The sequence below is a fragment of the Panulirus ornatus genome, chromosome 55, assembly GCF_036320965.1.
Source record: "Panulirus ornatus isolate Po-2019 chromosome 55, ASM3632096v1, whole genome shotgun sequence".
In the NCBI taxonomy this organism is placed as follows: domain Eukaryota; kingdom Metazoa; phylum Arthropoda; class Malacostraca; order Decapoda; family Palinuridae; genus Panulirus; species Panulirus ornatus.
This window is the reverse complement of record NC_092278.1, coordinates 40,008,089-40,014,335: the sequence shown is the minus strand read 5'-3', so window position 1 is coordinate 40,014,335 and position 6,247 is coordinate 40,008,089. Positions and strand designations below refer to the sequence as shown.

Below are 6,247 nucleotides of genomic sequence, written 5' to 3'. Positions count from 1 at the left end.
AGTATGTTGTACTCTCTCATGAAAACTTTGTTTACCAGAGACGTCTTTGGTTATTAATGCTTACCCCGAAATAGAGAATTTAATCCGTAAAATGATTAGGAAAGTGTGGCTTCACTGTCTATCCAGAGATGCACAGAGTAGTAATGAAGCGAGACAACTCGGGATGTGTTACTAGTCAATAATGTTCAGAGGAAAGTACTGACCGATGAAGGTATGTATTGCCAGTGAGCAGAGTTTACGTCCAATTTGTACTTGGAACCTCGTAGTAAGTAGGTTGAAGTACGGATAAAATTCTTCGTTTACGTTATCATTAGGGTTCAATTTGATGTGCTTAAGTGCATTACATCAATTCATACTAAATATTTAATTCGTAAAACAATAACAAATGAAAATGAAAATCTGGCAAAGCTAAATTATACTTTCATTCTTGGTCTGTTCTTAATCTTGTAGGTGCGCAGCAGAGTTGGCGCAGGCAGACATTGCTTGGCAAGAGTTGACGCGAGATACATCTCCGCAATTTGTAGTGAAATTTACTGTTAAGTGCCCTGTTGCCACTTCCATTTTTAATCTTAAGGCACATTGGAATACTAAAGATGATTTTACACGCCGCGTTAGCATTATGAGGTAAGCTGAAAACCAGGATATCAATTGAAATAATGAGCTGGACATCTTGAAAATCCCATTTTGTTTAGAGTGGAGATGCATCGCTTGGAGAGTGATATTAGGTGGATGTACCGTCAAGCAGGTGGATGTTGTGGTGGGATGCAGGTGTGTGCAGGGCTTATCCCACGCCCATCCTTCTTCTGATCCTTACACTGGACACTTAGTGTAATGGTGATAATGAAATAATTAATAAATTGCCTGGAAACGCTAAGAATGTCCAGTGTATTTACCAGTTAATGTGGAACATCATCTGATAGTGTTTCATACTACAAACCTGGCAGGATCTGTGAGAGGTTTTGAGTGAATTAATGAGAATGATGACAGTGAGAGTGAAGTGTTGGGACTGATAAGAAGACAGCTAATTAGGCATTAACATTAGCAAATGGCATTGTCATGAGGTAAATCGTAAATACCAATTTTTGTCGATAGATTTACAATTAATACACTGTTGCAGGCAGCTTTAGATTAGTTAGTATCGTAGTAGGTCATTAGCTTAAAAGAGCTATGCTTTAAATGTTTTTATATAATTTGTAAATATTCGCAAATGGTGTTGATTGTGAAAGCTTATTTTGTCATGTCTTTAAATATGTATGCTCTTTGATACACTCCCCCCGCCCTCCTCCTAAGGGCAGTCTTCATTGGTTTCATAGCTCTTAGAATAAACTTTTATGCAAAAAAAAAAAAAGGTTATTGTGAAGTGGGCTGTGGAATTATCATGGCAATTTATGAGTTTAGCTCAGCACTAATGTTAGTTTTGATACAGTTATCTCTCTGCAGTGGTTTTGTATTGTTTAGAGAATACAGTAGCAGTTTCAGAGCATGATCTTAGCTTTAGATTTTCTTAAACAATATTTGATAAGGTGACTGTGATATAACATTGAAGCTATGGGTAAAACAAGTAAAACTAATTGAATGTAAAAAATCAAGACTTCATGAAAGCCATACCTAACTTTATTAGTCAAGAGATTTTGTAAATGGTAATTTGCCATAGAACAGTGACACCCATGACTGAGCACTTTGTAAATGTTGCTGAATGACAACAGACAATTAACACATCAAGCAGCCATGAGATCCCTAGCAGCAGATAGATTTGACATTGATATGTTGCTAGTATTATTTCTGCTGCTTGATAACGTTAGATGAGGTTTTTATGAGTATGTTATTTTATGAGTGTATTATCTACATTTACATGATTTTACAAATTCCCAGTTATAGAAAGATAACCTTCACCATTATTGCCCTATTTTCTGTCATTTAGTCAAGTATGCTCAAAATATTGCTCCACAACTGTTATTGTATTCTTATAGCACTAAACCTGTACTGTATTGTGAAGAAAATTACTCAGTATTCAAATCAAATAGCAATACAGAGCTAAATTTGTGAATTTCCTTTCACAACCATCGTAATGTTTCTTGTCATGACATGGTTATGGAGCTGCTTCGAAATATCCACAGTGTACTAGAAACGGATGAAAGAATGGCCCAACCCACCCACATACTTATGCATATACATACATGTCCACACTCGCACATATACATACCTTTACATTTCAACATATACATACACGGACATATACATATATACACATGTATATGGAAGGTATTAAGAATATATGGTGTGGGAGGCAAGTTGTTAGAAGCAGTGAAAAGTTTTTATCGAGGATGTAAGGCATGTGTACGTGTAGGAAGAGAGGAAAGTGATTGGTTCTCAGTGAATGTAGGTTTGCGGCAGGGGTGTGTGATGTCTCCATGGTTGTTTAATTTGTTTATGGATGGGGTTGTTAGGGAGGTAAATGCAAGAGTTTTGGAAAGAGGGGCAAGTATGAAGTCTGTTGGGGATGAGAGAGCTTGGGAAGTGAGTCAGTTGTTGTTCGCTGATGATACAGCGCTGGTGGCGGATTCATGTGAGAAACTGCAGAAGCTGGTGACGGAGTTTGGTAAAGTGTGTGGAAGAAGAAAGTTAAGAGTAAATGTCAATAAGAGCAAGGTTATTAGGTACAGTAGGGTTGAGGGTCAAGTCAATTGGGAGGTGAGTTTGAATGGTGAGAGGCTGGAGGAAGTGAAGTGTTTTAGATATCTGGGAGTGGATCTGTCAGCGGATGGAACCATGGAAGCGGAAGTGGATCATAGGGTGGGGGAGGGGGCGAAAATTTTGGGAGCCTTGAAAAATGTGTGGAAGTCGAGAACATTATCCCGGAAAGCAAAAATGGGTATGTTTGAAGGAATAGTGGTTCCAACAATGTTGTATGGTTGCGAGGCGTGGGCTATGGATAGAGTTGTGCGCAGGAGGATGGATGTGCTGGAAATGAGATGTTTGAGGACAATGTGTGGTGTGAGGTGGTTTGATCGAGTAAGTAACGTAAGGGTAAGAGGGATGTGTGGAAATAAAAAGAGCGTGGTTGAGAGAGCAGAAGAGGGTGTTTTGAAGTGGTTTGGGCACATGGAGAGAATGAGTGAGGAAAGATTGACCAAGAGGATATATGTGTCGGAGGTGGAGGGAACGAGGAGAAGAGGGAGACCAAATTGGAGGTGGAAAGATGGAGTGAAAAGGATTTTGTGTGATCGGGGCCTGAACATGCAGGAGGGTGAAAGGAGGGCAAGGAATAGAGTGAATTGGAGCGATGTGGTATACAGGGGTTGACGTGCTGTCAGTGGATTGAATCAAGGCATGTGAAGCGTCTGGGGTAAACCATGGAAAGCTGTGTAGGTATGTATATTGCGTGTGTGGACGTGTGTATGTACATGTGTATGGGGGGGGTTGGGCCATTTCTTTCGTCTGTTTCCTTGCGCTACCTCGCAAACGCGGGAGACAGCGACAAAGTATAAAAAAAAAAAAAAAAAAAAAAAAAAAAAAAAAAACATGATTCATACTTGCTGCCTTCATTCATTGCACCCCACCACACATGAAATGACAACCCCCTCCCCCTACATGTGCACGACGTAGCATTAGGAAAAGACAACAAAGGCCACATTTGTTAACACTCGCTCTCTAGCTGTCATGTATAATGCACCAAAATTACAGCTCCCTCTCCACATCCAGGCCCCACAAAACTTTCCATGGTTTACTCCAGACGCTTAACATGCCCTGGTTCAATCCATTGATAGCACGTCGACCCCGGCATATCACATTGTTCCAATTCACACTGTTCCTTGCACGCCTTTCACCCTCCTGCATGTTCAGGCCCCGATTGCTTAAAATCTTTTTCACTGACATATATTCATTCATTCTCTCCATGTGACCAAACCATATAAAACAACCTCTTCTGCTGTCTCAACCACACACTTTAATTCCCACATAACTCTCTTACCCTTTCATTACTTACTCGATCAAACCACCTCACACCACATATTGTCCTCAAACATCTCATTTCCAACACATCCACCCACCTCCATGCAACTCTATCTATAGCCCAAGCCTCGCAACCATATAATGTTGGAACCACTATTCCTTCAAACATACCCATTTTTGCTTTCCAAGATAATGATCTCGCCTTCCACACATTTTTAACCGCTCCCAGAACATTCACCCCCTTCTCCACTCTATGATTCACTTCTGCTTCCATGGTTCCATTTGCTGCTAAATCCACTCCCAGATATCTAAAACACTTCACTTCCTCCAGTTTTTCTCCATTCAAACTTACCTCCCAGTTGACTTGTCCCTCAACCTTACTGTACCTAATAACCTTGCTCTTATTCTCATTTACTCTCAGCTTTCTTCTTTCACACATTTTACCAAACTCAGTCACCAGCTTTTGCAGTTTTTCACCCAAATCAGCCACCAGCGCTGTATCATTAGTGAACAACAACTGACTCACTTCCCAAGCCCTCTCATCCACAACAGACTGCATGTTTGCCCCTCTCTCCAAAACTGTTCCAACCCCATTCATAAACCAATTAAACAACCATGGAAACATCACGCACCCCTGCTGCAAACCGACATTCACTGAGAACCAATCACTTTCCTCTCTTCCTACTCATACACATGTCTTACATCCTCAATAAAAACTTTTCACTGCTTCTAACAACTTGCTCCCACACCATATTTTCTTAATACCTTCCACAGAGCATCTCTGTCAACTCTATCATATGCTTTCTCCAGATCCATAAATGATACATACAAATTCATTTGCTTTTCTAAGTATTTCTCGCATACATTCTTCAAAGCAAACACCTGATCCACACATCCTTTACCATTTCTGAAACCACACTGCTCTTCCCCAATCTGATGCTCTGTACATGCTTTCACCCTCTCAATCAATACCCTCCCATATAGTTTCCCAAGAACACTCAACAAACTTATACCTCTGTAATTTGAGCACTCACCTTTATCTCCTTTTCCTTTGTACATTGGCACTATGCATGCATTCCGGCAATCCTCAGGCACCTCACCATGAGTCATACATACATTAAATATCCTTACCAACCAGTCAACAACAAAGTCATCCCCTTTTTTAAAAAATTCCACTGCAATACTATCCAAACCTGCTGCCTTGCCGGCTTTCATTTTTCGCAAACCTTTCACTATCTCTTCTCTGTTTACCAAATCATTCTCCCTAACCCTCTCACTTCACACACCACCTTGAGCAAAACACCCTATATCGCTATGCTATCATCTAACACCTTCAACAGACCTTCAAAATACTCACTTCATCTCCTTCTCACATCACCACTACTTGTTATTACCTCCCCATTAGCCCTCTTCACTGATGTGAGACAGCGACAAAGCAAAATATATGAATATATATATATATATATATATATATATATATATATATATATATATATATATATATATATATATATTTTATTTATTTATTTATTTATTTATTTTGCTTTGTCGCTGTCTCCCGCGTTTGCGAGGTAGCGCAAGGAAACAGACGAAAGAAATGGCCCAACCCACCCCCATACACATGTATATACACACACGTCCACACACGCAAATATACATACCTATACATCTCAATGTACACATATATATACACACACAGACACATACATATATACCCATGCACACAATTCACACTGCCTTTATTCATTCCCATGGCCACCTCGCCACACATGGAATACCATCCCCCTCCCCCCTCATGTGTGCGGGGTAGCGCTAGGAAAAGACAACAAAGGCCTCATTCGTTCACACTCAGTCTCTAGTTGTCATGTATAATGCACCGAAACCACAGCTCACTTTCCACATCGAGGCCCCACGGAACTTTCCATGGTTTACCCCAGACGCTTCACATGCCCTGGTTCAATCCATTGACAGCACGTTGACCCTGGTATACCACATCGTTCCAATTCACTCTATTTCTTGCACGCCTTTCACGCTCCTGCATGATCAGGCACCGATCACTCAAAATCTTTTTCACTACATCTTTCCACCACCGGTTTGGTCTACCACTTCTCCTCGTTCCCTCCATATATATGTATATATATATATATATATATATATATATATATATATATATATATATATATTATTTATTCATTTTGCTTTGTTGCTGTCTCCCACATTAGTGAGGTATCGCAAGGAAACAGACGAAAGAATGGCCCAACCCACCCACATACACATGTATATACATACACGTCCA

General features: G+C 40.2%; 1 protein-coding gene across 3 annotated transcripts in view; it reads left to right on the top strand.

Moving 5' to 3' along the window:
* Positions 1–462: 462 nt before the first annotated feature.
* Sur-8 (leucine-rich repeat protein shoc-2) overlaps positions 463–6,247 on the top strand; it is a 203,127-nt gene continuing 197,342 nt past the window's right edge. Inside the window, exon 1 of one of the 3 annotated variants that reach the window (XM_071693535.1) lies at positions 463–624. The gene's annotated coding sequence lies outside the window, so the exon portion shown is untranslated. Of the gene's footprint in view, positions 1,062–6,247 lie in introns of all 3 variants that reach the window. The other 2 variants (XM_071693536.1, XM_071693538.1) reach the window with 2 other exon arrangements.